Below are 17,256 nucleotides of genomic sequence, written 5' to 3'. Positions count from 1 at the left end.
AGAATGTTTAATTGAATATTAGCAATAACTGATTAAACGAGTATTTATTAATCCCCTACTGTGTGCCAAGCACTTATTTTTTGGAGCTTGCATTGTCCCTGCGGTTTATATTATCCTGCACGCCGAGAGTGGACATTCCAGTGAGGCAGGGAGGGGAGCGGACTTATAGACTTCATGAATTTGATTTAATTTTCAATGATCTCCTCCAACTCGGACTTTTGGGCACAGCAGGAATGGTAAGGAATTGAAGGCCTGGAATTCCACCCCATCCAGATACTGAGTTTTGAGGTAGGGCATAGATCTTTCAGCACGAAGGACAGCGCCCGCCCTTCTGGTCCCCACGCCTCTGTTTCGTTCGCTTCCGCCAATAGCTCTGGGCCAACCCACCAGGCTTGCCCCAGCAGTCTTCACTCCTGGCAGTAACTGCAGTGTTTGTTTTGCCTAGTTGGGGCATGAGGTATTTCGCCCACTGCTCTTCTCTCGGGTAGGAATTTGAACTAAGAGTGGCCGTGGTTGTCATTCGGCTCTAAACAACATTTGAAACCTATATTTTTGTTTATGTCTTTCACTCTTCCTTTAATCTTTTATTACTCCTGGGGGAGGATTCTTGGGTTAATGGGGGTGGAAAAAAGATATCCTCTCCAGGGACTCGAACCGGTGATGAGGGGTGGCCCGGAAGGGAGTGGTATCCGCCCAGCTGTTTCGATTGTAGTTGAAGCGCTTTGAAGAAATGGGAACGCGGCGCTCAAAGGCAGAAGAAGGAGGGGGCGATGTGCGACCCCTCCAGTCTCTTTCGGGCGTTAGGGATTTGCGATCTTGCAGTCCCAGCTACTCTACCCTGTCTTGCCGAGGATAATCTTTCCTTATGTCAACCACGGCTGGGACTTGGGAACACGACCCTCCGCCCACAATGCCCTTTATTCCTTTCCCCGGCGTGGGTGGGTGGGGGATTGTTTAAAGATATTCCAACCGGATTTGGGGCCAAGCCTTTTCTGCAAAGGGAAAAGCGGGTGGGTGGGAGGAGCGTGAGGCGTTGAAGGAGCGCCCAAACGGGCTGCGGGGAGATCTTCATGCCTAAAACGTGGTCAGTCAAGGTGAGTAGACAGGACACGTCAAATTTTTTTTTGACGCACTTAGAATTTTTAGCCTCCAGGAAACGTAATTTAGGGCCACGGTATTGGTTTGTTTCAGCTGGCTCTTTAAAATCTATTTTAAGTGTCTAATTTATGACCAAAAAGAAAAAAACCGCAGTGTTCACCGTTTAAACGTCTGTCTCCCGAGACGAGAACTGGGGGAAGCGTTACTTAACCTTTCGTTCTGCTTAAGTTGGAGCTAAGGTCCATTTGCTGTTTTTGTACTTTAAAGATAGTTCCCTGAATTATTCTGGACTTTTTTGGAGGACCATGGCTAAATCCACACCCCCATCCCAACAGACCACACAACACTCACAGCTGGGAGGTAGGAAAGCGTTAAAAGAGTGCGAGAGGGTGGGGGGAGGGGGTAACAGCAGAATGCTGGAAGGCTGGAGAGGGAGGACTCTAGGAATTACAGTCACTTCTAAAGAAGAGAGCTGGATTATTCGGATAATTGGCAAATGGTCCTTCCCCCTTGATAGTCAGAAGATGAAAATATTCTAATACAAAGAAATGAATCAAGGAGGACAGGGTGACTTGTGTTTGGGCAAATCTCCTTGTGCAAATCTTAAAACGCCCACTTCTTGCTATTCTAAACACGAACACAGAACGACCACCAGGTGGCAATAGATTACAATTTCTGAGAAGAAACAACAGGCCTCCCAAGGGAACAGTTCTTCAAGGAAGAATGCAGGCTCATACTCATCCCTGCCGTATTTCGCAAAGCATGGCCTTTTCAAATGGTCAGAAGTGCTCCGGAAGTGACCTGAAACACCCAGGGTGGTGTGTCCCTTTGGTGAAAGACTAGGGGATGAATGGCATCTGTTTTTTTCCCACCTAGCTGTGTCCCAAAGGTAGTGAACCTTTGAATATTAGGCAAGAAACTGTTTCACTGCAAAACTGGAAACCAAGGAAATATAGTTCTGGATTGTAATTCTGATGGGGAGCTTTAAAGGTATATCTGTGTTTTCTGACCTCAACAGAAACCAAGGCAAAAGCAGTCCTTCCCCAAAAGGGTGGGATGCAAAAAGGAGGATTTCCCACCTGAGATGCTTTAGTGAAATACAGAATTCATGGGAGACTGAGGAGAGTAATATTTTATTCATTTCTTTTAGTGTAAAAGTTCTTGAACTATTTAAAATAACAAATATTTAGTCCCCATTTTCAAATATAGGTATCTGGGACTGTTGCTTGTGAAAAGGTTCTGGAAAGTTCTGACTTAGTTGTGGAGAATCTAATAACTTAAATTTCTATTCCAGGCCAGGTTTCTTCCCCTAATCCTGGCCAGTTACTCAGGGGAGGAAACTAGAACCTTAACAGAAGGGGTGCATGATTGATTGCCATTCTCATCAGGGCCCACCTTCAACATTGGGGGGTCACATTTCGGCACGAGATTTAGAGGGGACAAACATCCAAACTGTATCAAATATTGTGACAATAGCTGACGAATGCACTCTCTAATACCAAGAAGGGCAAAGGGGGACGGGGCGCAGTGGTTCACGCCTGTAATCCCTGAACTATAGGAGGCCGAGGCAGGCAGATCCCTTGAGGCCAGGAGTTTGAGACTAGCCTGGGCAACATGGAGAAACCCAATCTCTATTAAACATACAAAAATTAGCCGGGTATGGTGGTGCACGACCTGTAATCCCAGCCACTTGGGAGGCTGAGGCAAGAGAATCGCGTGAAGTCAGGAGGCAGAGGTTGCAGGGAGACGAGATCATGCCACTGCACTGCAGCCTGAGCAACAGAGGAACTCTTGTCTCAAAAAAAAAGCCAAGGCAGGAGCAAGGTGGAACTCAGGGGAAAGTCTGGCATAGGCTGCCCAGAATTGCTTACTGTGGGCCCAGTCTGGCTAACAGTGGTGGTGCTGGGGTCTGTGGGGGACATTAGAGACCTCTGTCTCTGTATCTCGGTCTCTCTTGCAGTCTCTCTCTCTTTAACAACATGACTAATAATTGTCCTCATATTATAGAGGTAGGAAATAAATCTCAGGGAAATTGTGTGGTGTGTTTTTTGTATGAATTCTCAGTTAATTATCACCTGAAGTCTTCTGTTTTCTTGATGAGGAAACTTAAGTCCAGAGAGGCTACAGGACTTCCCAGACCATACTCCTAGTGTGCAGGGGACTGGAAATGCTTTCTTCTTCCCTCAGTCCCAGCGCCTTATGCTTGTTCAGTGAAGCCTTCTGGCTCTGTCACACAATAATCATCAGACCTTGGAAAAATCACAGAATCTCTCCAGACCCCCATAATGGGAGGGTTAGGGTACAAGATAAGACCAGAGGAGGCTTCATTCATCTGAAACAATTTATTATTACAGGTATTTTGTGATTCTTCTCACTGGCGACTCTTCTCATGTTGTAAATACCATGGACTCAAGAACCTCTTGAGGCCCTCAGGGAAGCTTTTGCTGGGAGAAAAGCAAAAACGTTGAAGTCAGTCTGACTTGAGTTTAAATCTAGATTCTACTTACCGGCTATTGTATGATTGCTCCAAGTTACTTCTAAGTAAAACGGGTGTTAATATCAGCCTTGTAGGCTATCTTATTTGATGCTCATAGAACCCATTTTAGGCTGGGCGTGGTGGTTCATGCCTGTAATCCCAGCACTTTGGGAGGCCGAGGCAGGCAAATCACCTGAGGTCAGGAGTTCAAGACCAGCCTGGCCAACATGGTGAAACCCCCGTCTCTACTAAAAATACAAAAATTAGCCGGGCATGGTTGCACACGCCTGTAATGCCAGCTACTTGGGAGGCTGAGGCAGGAGAATCGCTTGAACCTGGGAGGCAGAGGTTGCAGTGAGTCAAGATTGTGCCACTGCACTCCAGCCCGGGCAACAGAGCAAGACTCAGTCTCCAAAAAAAAAAAAAAAAAAAAAAAAGAGAGAGAGAGAGAGAACCCATTTTAGCAAGCACAACTGTACCTAGTTAATGGTGTTCAATACATGTTAATTGCTGCTTCTGCTCCTTCCCCTTAGTTCAACAGTGATTTTGATCAATTTAAATTTGTTCTCCTGAGATGTATAAGCTAAGCATAATATTTGTATTATTTTGCCAATTTCTTTTATTAGAGCTACTGATCATTCCCTGACATAGGACTCAAAACCCTCCTCTTTAGTGCCTTAGAGGTTTTTATTAGTGCACAAAGATAGTTTGATCTGTAGAGAAAGTTTTCTGATGGAGTATTCAGACTCTCTTAGGAAGGGGAGAGAGGGAGCCAGTTTTGTGATGAGGTGACATTTACACATAATTATGGATTTCTGCTGGGATTCAATCTTTTGATAATTTCTATTTTCCTACTTTCATTCTCTCCCTCTGTAATCTCATCCAATCTGGCAGTTTTAAATATCTTAATTTTTATTTAAATTAAAATAAAAAATTTAGATGTTGTTGACTCCCAAATTTATATCTGTACCCTGAACCTCTGTCCAACATTCCAGTTTGATATGTCCAGTTGAATTTTCCACTTGGATTTTTTTTTTTTTTGAGATGGAGTCTCGCTCTGTTGCCCAGGCTGGAGTGCAGTGGTGTGATCTCAGCTCACTACAACATGGTTTCAAGCAATTCTGCCTCAGCCTCTCTAGTAGCTGGCATTACAGGCATGTGCTACCATGCCTAGCTAATTTTTGTATTTTTAGTAGAGACGGGGTTTTGCCCTGTTGGCCAGGCTGGTCTCAAACCCCTGACTTCAGGTAATCCACCTGCCTCGGCTGCCCAAAGTGCTGGGATTACAAGCATGAACCAGCACACCTGGCCATCCACTTGGATTTCTAATAGGCATCTGAAACTTAAGGTGTCCCAAATTGAATTCCTGATGCTTTTTTCCAAACCTGCTCCTACTACAGTTTTCTTCATCTCTGTAAATAACTAGAGGCAACTCCACCTTCCAGTTGGTCTGGTCCAAAACCTTGGAGTTATCACTGACTTCTTCCTTTCAATCTGTCAGTAAATTCTGGTGGAGCTACTTTCAAACTTTAACAACTTCACTCTCTATTTCTGCTCTTACTATCCCTCATTTCCTTCCCTAACACACACAATGTAAAATACTAGGTCATACTCATATCATGGCTTTCCTCTACTCAAAACCCTCTAATGATTCCACATGTCAAAGGAAAAGACAAAGTCTTTATAATACCGATAAAGCCCTACATACACGGTCTGACCTTGTTACCTGTTTGAGCTCTTCTTGAACTGCTCTATCCCATCCTCACTCCACCCTAGGGACAATGGCCTCCTTGCTGTTTCATAAACATGAACTAGAATGGGCCAGGAACTCTGTAATTACTAACCCTGTGCTTGGAAAGCTCTTCTTCCAGGCATTTGTAGGGTTTGTTCCTTCTCATTCTGGTCTTTACTCGAATGTTCAAGTGTTCTTTTCCCAGTGAGGTTTTCCTTTATCCTTATATTTAAAATTGCAGGCTGGGCACTGTGGCTCATGCCTAGAATCCCAGCACTTTGTGGGGCCAAGGGTCTCACTCTGTCACTCAGGCTAGAGTGCAGTGGTGCAATCGTGCCTGCCTGCAGCCTTGACCTCCCTGGCTCACATGATGCTCGCACCTCATCCCCACCCCTGAGTAGCTGGGACTATAGGCTCACATCATTACACCTGGCTAATTTTTTGGTTTCGTTTTTTTTTTTTTTTTATGGAGACAGGGTCTCATTATGTTGCCCAGGCTGGTCGTGAACTCCTGGGCTCAAGTGATCCTCCCACCTCTGCTTCCCAAGGTACTGGGATTACAGGTGTGAGCTACTGCGCCCAGTCTGCTTTGACAGGTTTTCAAAGAAAGCTCAATTTAGCAAGTTTTCATTTGAGATACGTTTCTTGAAGTATTCCCTTAATTTTGTGTAGTGACATATGATTTTTAATATTTTTTCTCTTATTTTCTTTCATTGGCAGGTTGTGAGCTAAGAGAAGGTGGCTTTAGATGAGGATGTTGTCTGCTGATTTAAAACTCTTTCCCGGCCGGGCGCGGTGGCTCAAGCCTGTAATCCCAGCACTTTGGGAGGCCGAGGCGGGCGGATCACAAGGTCAGGAGATCGAGACCACAGTGAAACCCCGTCTCTACTAAAAATACAAAAAAAAAAATTAGCCGGGCGCGGTGGCGGGCGCCTGTAGTCCTAGCTACTCAGGAGGCTGAGGCAGGAGAATGGCGGGAACCCGGGAGGCGGAGCTTGCAGTGAGCCGAGATCGCGCCACTGCACTCCAGCCTGGGCAACAGCGTGAGACTCCGTCTCAAAAAAAAAAAAAAAAAAAAAAAAACTCTTTCCCCCCACCAGGTGCCGTGGCTCACACCTGTAATCCCAACACTTTGAGAGGCCAAGGTGGGTGGATCATCTGAGGTCAGGAGTTAGAGACCAGTCTGACCAAATGGTGAAACCCTGCCTTTACTAAAAATACAAAAATTAGCCAGGCGTGGTGGCACGCACTTGTAACCCCAGCTACTTGGGAGGCTGAGGCAGGAGACTCGCTTGAACCTGGGAGGTGGAGGTTGCAGTGAGCTGAGATCACTCCATTGCACTCCAGCCTGGGCAACACAGCAAGACGCCATCTCAAAAAAAAAAAAAAAAAACTCTGCTCCCACCTTTAGTTGGGTTCTTCTGATGCCAATTGGAAGAAACTGAATTTGGTGCCTGTTTTGATGGGAAAGAGATTTTCCTCTTAACATATTGTCCAGTGGTAGGCAGGGAACTGTGAAATCTATCATCTTAAAGAATAGTTACTTTCGGGCCGGGCGCGGTGGCTCAAGCCTGTAATCCCAGCACTTTGGGAGGCCCAGACGGGCGGATCACGAGGTCAGGAGTTCGAGACCATCCTGGCTAACACGGTGAAACCCTGTCTCTACTAAATAATACAAAAAACTAGCCGGGCGAGGTGGCGGGCGCCTGTAGTCCCAGCTACTCGGGAGGCTGAGGCAGGAGAATGGCGTAAAAACCCGAGAGGCGGAGCTTGCAGTGAGCTGAGATCTGGCCACTGCACTCCACCCTGGGCGACACAGCGGGACTCCGTCTCAAAAAAAAAAAAAAAAAAAGAATAGTTACTTTCAAGCAAGTCTTTTTATGGAAAGACATTTAGAATAATCTTTATTAGAGATGAAGATACATTAGGGACCTGAGAGCATGGGACACCAAAAGCCTTGTTACAAAATAGCTGAAGTATTAAAAAGCAGGGGGAGGAGCTTATGAAAATTCAGTATTAAAATACATGTTGTTGTGCAGCAACAGGAACTACATCATAAATCCTAAGAAAACAGGGACTTTGGGGGCTATTTGTGATGGATTGCAATTAATCCTGCTTAAATATCCAATTAATCATCAGGGTAGGCAATTTGTAAATGTACTACTGGTTAATATTTTATGAAAATAAGCAAATTTCTATCTCAGGTGATTTTTTTCCTCCTGTACTTAATGAACTATTTATTGGCTTATTTATTAGTATTTATCCTCATTAAAAGCTTCCATCATACCAGAAAGAGTACCAAGGCCTGCTAAAACACCTCACATAATTGTATACTCCATGAATGTTGATTTCCTTCCTTACGTTAACTTTTCTGATCCTAAGGTCAATTTTACCTTAATTCTCTTTTAAAGATTTTTTCTTTCAAAAAATGTACATCTTCTTTCCTTTCAAGTAATATATGCTTGCTAAAGAAAGCTTATGACTTTAGAATGATGAAAAAGGAAATAACCTCATCACACAAACGCAACCATGGTTAGCATTTTCAGTAACCCCTCACCCCCATATTTTCCCCTACCCCATGTATATGCTTAATTTAAAAGGTTTTAGCCTCCAACAGATATTTGTACACCTGTGTTCATAGCAGCATTATTCACCATAACCAAAAGGTGAAAACCACCTAAATGTCCATCAGTGGATGAACAGATGAACAAAATGTGGCATATGCATACAGTGGAATATTATTTAGCAGTAAAAGGAATAAAGTATTGACATATGCTATGACATGCATGAACCTTGAAGACATGCTAAGTGAAATAAACCAGTCACAAAATGACATATATGATTCCTTTTATATGCAGTACCTAGTGTAGTCAAATTCATCGAAGCAAAAAGTAGAATGGTGGCTAGTGGGAGTGGGAAATGAAGAGTTACTGTTTGATGAGGACGGAGTTTCAGTTGGGAAAATGAAGCAGTTCTTGAGATGGGTGCTGGTGATGGTTGCACAGCAATGTAAATGTGCGTAATACCACTGAAGTATACACTTGAAAATACTTAAAATGATAAATTGCATTCTATGTATGGTTTACAATAAAAAAGTTTTTAGTTATAAAAGTGATATATGCCCATGATTTTAAAATTTTAAGGGAATAAATAAAAGGTGTAAAATGAAAAGTAAAACTCTTCTTACCTATCTCCCCTCAATTGCACAACCCAGAGATAACCACTTTAACCAGTTTCACATTTCTGCCTATCCTGAGTGACAGAAGGACCCACCAATTCCTCTTCCTTGGCTTTGAGTGGCCATGAACTCTTGGGGACCTGAGGGCAACCTAAGCATCCAGTTTGACTTACACAGTCTTAGGAGATGTTATTGGCATTATCATTGTGCTGTGGCAGATACATTGGATATACTCTCAGCTACTAGTGATAGAAAATCTGAAGCAAAATGGTTTAAATAGCAAGAAAATGTATTGTTTTACATAGTGAGAAAATGTCTTCAAGGACCAGGTTCCTTTTTCGCTGTGCTCTGCTGCCCTTAGCCTTGGCTTCAGCATGAGGCCTACTCCTGGTTCTAAGATGGCCGCCAGCAGCCAGGAGGGCTCCATTGCTTCCTGTTAATATCCAACTCCTGCTGATGTTTCATCAGCTGATATTGGTGTAGTTCTGCCCATGCCTAGCAATAACTAGTAGCAAAGGGGATAGGATTACTATGATTAGCTTAGATTTATCATCTGGGGTGGAATGGATATAGGGGGAACCAACCATGATATGTGTCATAAGCTGTCTCTTGGTTCAGAAAGGTACATTTTGAACAGGCTATGCAAGCCAATATCTTCTCCCAATACTTTACTTTCCAAGCTCCTCCAATCTCTATACTCTCCCCCTGCTCCATTATAACTCATATCCTATGAGACTGGGGGGCTTATTCGGAGAGACAATCAGAAAGACCATTATACTCTTTAGTCTGGGCTTGGAGGCCTTATTTTACTTGCCTCTTGTGAACTCTCAAGACCTTATGGTATAGGACTTTTGCCCCAAACTCCACGATGTTTCCAATGGCCATAGGCTTGACTTCACATCTGGTACCATGAGCTCTGTTCACGTGCTCCCCCGTGACCAACATCAATATTTCAGGCAAATACCACAATTACGTCTATCTTACATGTCCACCAGGACCAAGCTAAAGGGAAATAAACATTGTAATTAAAGCAAATGCAGGCTGGGCATGGTGACTTACACCTATAATCGTAACACTTTGGGAGGCTGAGGTGGGAGGAATCCCTTGAGGCCAGGAATTGAAGACCAGCCTAGGCACCATAGCAAGACCCAGTCTCTACAAAATATTAAAAAATTAGCCAGGGGTGGGGGTGTGCACCTGTAGTCTCAGCTACTCAGGAGGCTGAGGTGGGAAGATCACTTGAGCCCAGGAGTTTGAGGCTGCAGTGAGCCGTGTTTACACCACTGCACACCAGCCTAGGCAACAGAGTGAGATCTTATCTCAATTAATAAATAAATAAAGGCAGGTTATCACCTTGTTTAGTATATAAAATAATGTAGGGTAATTGAAGGCTATGAAAGGACCAATACTGGAGAAGAGGAGACACAGCTCTGATTCCACACTTGGACTGCTGGGGCAGTGGTTCAACTAAACACTGCCATGTATTAAGGTTCCCTTACATGGATCTTCTAAAGTATTAGATAAATGCCTTGTAAGTTATCCCTTTTTTCAATCTGTTCCTCTCCACTGGCCTCTTAGGGAGGAAGCCATAGCGTGAAGGGCGGGGTATTAGAATAAAATGACCTGGACTTGAATCTGCCAGTTCCCAAGTACGTGATCATTAGAAAGTTACTTTCTACCTCTCTACACCTCACTTTCTTCCTATGTAAATTGGGAATAATAACGTCTATTCCATACAGGTGTTATGAGGATTAAAACATTAACATCTGAATGCTTAGTGCCTAACACATAACAGGCTATCAGTAGCTGTTATTATCATCCATCCTATTAAACAGGCTCAGGCTCATCAATATTTATTTATTTGTTTGTTTGTTTGTTTGCTTGTTTTGAGATGGAGTCTCCCTGTTACCCAGGCTGGAGTGCAGTGGCAAAATCAGATCATGGCTCACCGTGGCCTCAAACTCTCAGGCTCAAGTGATCTTCCTGCCTCAGCTTCCCAGGCTGAGACTACAGGCATGTGTCACCACTTTCAGCTAATTTTTATATGTTTTATAGAGATGGTTTTTGCCATGTTGTCCAGGTAAACATGCTTAAGTGTTTTACAAATAATACTCCACTTACCTTATGTCTTCCAATGATACTTCATCTTTTTTCTTTCCTTGTTTTCCTTTTCCTTACCTCCAATGCACTCAAATTCACTGAAATACAGCACCCCCAATCCACACTCAACTGACACAGCTTTCCCTAATATCACCAACCGCCTCTTTGTTGCTATCCAATTACCCTTTTAGTTCTTATCTTACTTGTCTTCTCTGCGACTTTGGGCAAAGCAGGTTTTTGCAGCCTCCTTGAAACTCTTTTTTTGGGTTTCTGTGGTGCTGCTCAATATCAGTTAGGAGCCTTTTGGCAGCAGGTAAAAGAAACCTTGATCCAACTGGCTTGAACAATAAGAAAGCTTATCTCATAACATAAACTCAGAGGGCTGGCTCCCAGTCCAGTCGATTCAGTGGCTGAGCATTATCAGGGGCCTAGGTTCTTTTTGTTCTCCCATCCACAGCGTCAGCTTCTTCCTAAGATTAGCTTCTCTCATGATCATGAGATAACTGCCAGCAGAAATTAGAGCAGCATGCTTCCTGGTTCTTAACCAGAAGAATGGAGGAACATCTCCTCCCAATCATGAAATAAAGTCCTCGATCTTTTTAGAACAAGTAGGTCACATGTCCATCTCGGGAACAATAACAGTCACCAGAGAAATGCCAGGCACTGGTTGGCTGGGTCTCATGGCTATGTATGTGGGGAGTGAATATCTGAACAGAATCAGGACTGTCTTTGCAAAGAAAGGGAAAAGGATAGTTGCTGAGTAGGAAACCAACAGTGCCCCCTATATTTGCTTTCCCAATTTTCCTCTTGGTTGTTCTTTCTCAGTCTATTATGTGCACTTCTCTTTCATGGACTGCCACTTAAATGTTGGTGGTCATTATAATTCTATCCCTGATCCTCTTCTATTTGGACTACACCGTCTCCATGGGTCCTCCACTCTGTTTTTTTGATTACTATCTCTAACTGATGACTCCTAATAAAGGTGTATTTCCAGCCCAAGTGTCTTTTTTAAGCTTCCTACCATGAACACTAGTTAACACTTACCCAATACTTCCTGAGTTAGGCAGAATAATGCACCCCTCTGCTCCCAAGATGTCTACATCTTAGTACCCAGAAACTGCAAATATGTTAGGTTACATAGCAATGGGGCATTGAGGTTGCAGATGGAGTTAACCTTGCTGATCAGCTGACTTTAAGATAGGGAGACTCGGCCAGGCGCGGCGGCTTAAGCCTGTAATCCCAGCACTTTGGAAGGCCCAGACGGGCGGATCACGAGGTCAGGAGATCGAGACCATCCTGGCTAACACGGTGAAACCCCGTCTCTACTAAAAAAAAATACAAAAAACTAGCCGGGCGAGGTGGCGGGCGCCTGTAGTCCCAGCTACTCGGGCGGCTGAGGCAGGAGAATGGGGTAAACCCGGGAGGCGGAGCTTGCAGTGAGCTGAGATCCGGCCACTGCACTCCAGCCTGGGCGACAGAGTGAGACTCCATCTCAAAAAAAAAAAAAACAAAAAAAACACACACAAAACTAGCCAGCCTGGGCGACAGAGCGAGACTCCATCTCAAAAACAAAACAAAAAAAAAAACAAAAACAAACAAAAAAAACCAAAAACAAAACAAAAAACTAGCCAGGCGAGGTGGTGGACGCCTATAGTCCCAGCTACTTGGGAGGTTGAGGCAAGAGAATGTTGTAAACCCGGGAGGCAGAGCTTGCAGTGAGCTGAGATCCATCCACTGCACTCCAGCCTGGGTGACAGAGAAAGACTCCGTCTCAAAAAAAAAAAAAAAAAAGATAGGGAGACTATCTTGGATTATCCAGATGGACCCGAGGTGATCACAAGCATCTTTAAAAGCAGAAGAAAAAGTCAGGAGAGAGAATAGAGAGATGGCAGCATGAAAAGGACTTGGCCAGACATTCCTGGCTTTGAAGGAGGAGAGATGGGGCCATGAGCCAAGGAATATAGGTGGGGTCTGGAAGCTGGAAAAGGCAAGGAAATGGATTATCTCCTAGAGCCTCCAGAAGGAATGCAGCTTTGCTGACACCTTGCTTTTGGCCCAGTGAGACCCATTTTGGACTTAGAACCTCCAGAACTATAAGATCATAAACTTATGTTGTTTTTAAGCCACAAAGTTTGTGGTAATTTTTTGTAGCAACAATAAGATACTAATACATTTCCCATAGTCAACTTGTGCAAGTGAACCTCCATCTTCTTCAACAAAGCTGCTTTCCTGTGTTCTTGTCTTTAGGGGCTGGCATCACCATATACCTCATCCTCCCACTGACAGTCATCCTTGACCTCTACCTCTTTACCACATTTACTTTATCACCAATTCCTTCCAATTCTTTCTACCTCTAGAGTAACCCCTCCTTTCCATTACATCTCCCTGCTACTACCTCTTTTCAGGTTACAATTTTGAACTGCTAGAGTCTGTATTCAACTCTAGTCTGTTCTCTGTACTCTAAAATTTTATTTTTCATGGAGATCCATAGGAAGAAATACATTTCTCATCAAGGTCTAGGGAATACACACTCCTGAAACAAGTTTCATAAAACAATACTTGCCATACTCTTTTGCAGTATATGCTGATATTTTCTTTTTCTTTCTTTCTTTCTTTGTTTTTTTTGAGACAGAGTCTCACTCTGTTGCCCAGGCTGGAGTGCAGCGGTGCGATCTCGGCTCACTGCAAGCTCCACCTCCCGGGTTCACACCATTTTCCGACCTCAGCCTCCCGAGTAGCTGGGAGTACAGGCACCCGCCACCTCGCCCGGCTAGTTTTTTTGTATTTTTTTTTTTAGTAGAGACGGGGTTTCACCGTGTTAGCCAGGATGGTCTCAATCTCCTGACTTCGTGATCCGACCGCCTTGGCCTTGCAAAGTGCTGGGATTACAGGCGTGAGCCATCACGCCTGGCTATATGCTGATATTTTCTATTCTATGTATTTAATTTTGTAAAACCCTAGGTATTTGTGATTTACTGAAATGATTTCATAACTGACCAATGGATCATAATGTGTAGTTTAAGAAGACGTCTTTTCTACCTGGCTACCAGAATGCTCTTTCTAAAATACAATTATTTTCCTTAAAGTCATTCAATGCCTCCATTACTCTAAGGATAAAGTTCAAACCCTAACATGGCTCCTAAGACCCTCCATCACCCAGATCTTTTATCACTGTAGCTTCATCTTTCTCCACTCTTAACTGGTTCATTTTCATTTTATAATCCAACTTTACCTGCTTAACTTCTGAACTCAGATTGTGTCTCTGTGCCTTTGCAAGTTGTGTTACCCTACTCAGACTATCTTCTACACACCCTTTTCTTACAGTTGATTCCCATTTCCTCTACCTTCTTAGCTTAGACTTCACTTCCCTCTAAGTGCTTTTCCTGGATGCCTAGAATGGGTTAGAATAGAATAGGTGTCTCTCCTGCCCTCCCACATGCTCCCTTAGTGCCCAGGACTCCCACAATGGCAGAGTTTATCACCCTGTATTTAACAACAATGCTGTTTAAGAGCAGAGACTGGGTTTTGTTCCCTACAGAATACCTACAAGGCCTTCAGTAAATACTTATTGAGGCCGGGTGCAGTGGCTCATGCCTGTAATCTCAGCACTTTGGGAGGCCAAGACAAGCAAATCACCTGAAGTTAGGAGTTCGAGACCAGCCTGGTCAACACGGCAAAACCCCGTGTTTACTAAAAATACAAAAATTAGCCGGGCGTGGTGGCACGCACCTGTAATCCCAGCTACTTGGGAGGCTGAAGCAGGAGAATCATTTGAACTCAGGAGGTGGAGGTTGCAGTGAGCCAAGATTGCACCATTGCATTCCAGCCTGGGCAACAAGAGTGAACTCTGTCTCACAAGAAACAAAAACAAAAAATCCTTATTGAATACATGAAACTTTTTCAGTGGGTTCCCCTCTGAAGTCTATTGAGTAGGCATTCTTATATATTCTCACACTATTGGATATTTGGGTTCATTAACATCATGACAATGTGTTGTAAAGTTATTGAAGAAGGCACAGGTCTGGAACTGAACTGTCTACACAGACATAACTCACTGGCAGACTTATTAAATAGTTCCTAGAGGCTAGCTCTTTGTGAGGTAGCAAAGAACACTGGGTTCAAGGTTCACAAAATCTTTCATACTGGGACATAACCAAGCATCTCTAAGTTTCAGTTTCCTCATCTGAATTCCAACATTCTAGCCAATATTTAACCTTAGATTCCTCAATTACGTCAAATTCAGTTTGTGCAATTGATGGGGATAATGGCATGCTCTTCAGATGACTGTGAGAAGCAAGTAGGTTAAATAATGTAAACAATAATTTGCAGATTATTTTTTAGCTATTATTACTACGTACCTATTATACACACATGCCTATTGTCAGGTCATGCCAATACCTTACCATTTCATTGATTAATGAGTGCAAGTAGGATGACGAGTATGTACAGGGGGTACTGATGATCCTGAATGAACAAACCTCATAAATTCTTAGATTTCGCTATAACATGGCCTGTGATATCATGGCTTTTTATTTAGAGAGTTTCTTCCTCAAAGCTTCCCTGTTCCTTTAAAAGACAACTAAAATCTCATTGTAACTTACTTAGTCTTCAATGTCAGCTTTAGGGTATACCATGAACTTCTTATAGAGGGTTCTCCTTAATCAGGTAAGCATCATCAGATTGAGATATGGCGGTTTTCCCATGGTGGAATGAATATTAAACCCAAATGAAAATGAAAAGAACAGGTAATTCCTGAGATCTGTCAGGCAGACCTCTGATGCTATTTGGTTATTTATGCATGAAGCCCTGAGAGTTTACTGTAGAATAAGAAGGGTAACTAGAGGATTACACATATCCATCTTCATTTCTTTTGGTCATCCCTATGAATGGGTGCCACAGATTTCCTTACTCTGAATGTTAACAGGCCACAAGAATAAGCAATGCCTAAAGAATAAGCAATGCTGCAAGCATTCTGGATATGTTGTGACACTGTACTGACATAAGATAAAAATTCAAAATGCTTCACCTCAAATCAGATTGGCACATTTGTAAACAAATTACTTAGGAATAGTTTTCTTTTACCTCAGTTACTGCTTTGGTCTATATGTGGTTTGCCCCCTTCAAAACTCATGTTGCGCTAGGTGCAGTGGCTCACACCTATAATCTCAGGATTTTGGGAAGCTGAGGTGGAAGAATCACTTCGGGCCAGGAATTTGAGACCACTGTGGGCAACATAGCAAGATCCTGTCTCTACAAAAATTGTTTTTAAAAATATTAGCTAGGTATGGTGGCATGTGCCTGTATTCCTAGCTACTCAGAAGTCTGAAGCAGGAGGATCACTTGAGCCCAGGAGTTCAAAGCTGCAGTGAGCCATGATCACACCACTACACTCCAGCCTGGGTGATGAAGCAAGACCCTGTCTCAATAACAACACAAAAACAAAACAAAATAAAACTCATGCTGAAATTTGATCCCCAGTATGTGGTGAAGTTGGGAGGTGGGAGGGGTTTGGGTCAGGCAGGTGAGTTGAATCCCTCATGAATAGATTAATTTGGGGGCCAGGGGTGAGTGAGGTCCTACTCTCATAAGAATTGATTAGTTCCCATGAGAGTGGGTTGTTAAAAGAGTCTGGCTTCCTTGGTTTCGCTTGCTTCCTCTCTTGCTGTGTGATCTCTTTGCACATGCCTGTTCCCCTTCTACTTTCTGCCATGAGTGGCAACAGCATGAGGTCCTCACCAGATTGCACTGCTCAATCTTTAACTTCCCAGCCTGCAGAACCATAAGCTAAATAAACCTCTTTTCTTTATAAATTACTGAGCCTCAGGTATTTTCTTATAGTAACAAAAAACAGACTAAGACAGTTACCTTACAACCTAATTTGAAGGTGACAGAGATTCAACAAGGACTACAGAATCAGCACAATAAAATAGATTGATAAATAAGAAGTATAAGTCTTGTAAATGTTTTATGAAATAATATAAATATTTCCATTAACTTTCACTTCATTTGGTATATATGTTCTATTATTTGCCAGGTACTTGTCCAGTTGCTAGGGATATTATGAGGAAAATGATAAAGTCCTACTTCATGGGTGTTACATTCTCTGGCAGGTAGGGAGAAGATGAAATGAACAATTAAACAAGCATTTCAGACAGTGATACATGCTGTAAAGAACACACAATGAATGGGCTGGGCACAGTGACTCATGCTTTTAATCCCAGAACTTTGGGAGTGCAAGATGGGGGGAATCGCTTGAGGCCAGGAGTTTGAGACCAGCCTGGTTGATGTGGTAAGATCCCATTATCTAGACAAATAAACAAATGATGAATGATATAAAAGTGCCTGAAATGGTGGTAATTTATAGGGTACTAAATGTATGAATTCTGGGGCAATAACATCCATGCACAAATCCAGGCTCTACAAACAAATAGGTGTATGACACTGGACAAATTATTCACCCTCTCTGTGCCTCAGTTTTCTCATCTGTAGAATGGCATAATAATAGTACTTAATGGGGTTGTTGGATTATATAATGTGTGTACAGCAGTTTGAACAGTACCTGGCACATAGTGCTATGTAAGTGTTTTCAACTATTTTCCCCTCTGAGTAACTCATATATTGAGCTAAGGTCTAAATATTAGGAAGAGTCTTAAGCTAAGAATATAGATAAAA

This window comes from Macaca nemestrina, chromosome 11 (genome assembly GCF_043159975.1).
Source record: "Macaca nemestrina isolate mMacNem1 chromosome 11, mMacNem.hap1, whole genome shotgun sequence".
NCBI lineage: Eukaryota > Metazoa > Chordata > Mammalia > Primates > Cercopithecidae > Macaca > Macaca nemestrina.
Note: the sequence above shows the minus strand (reverse complement) of the source record.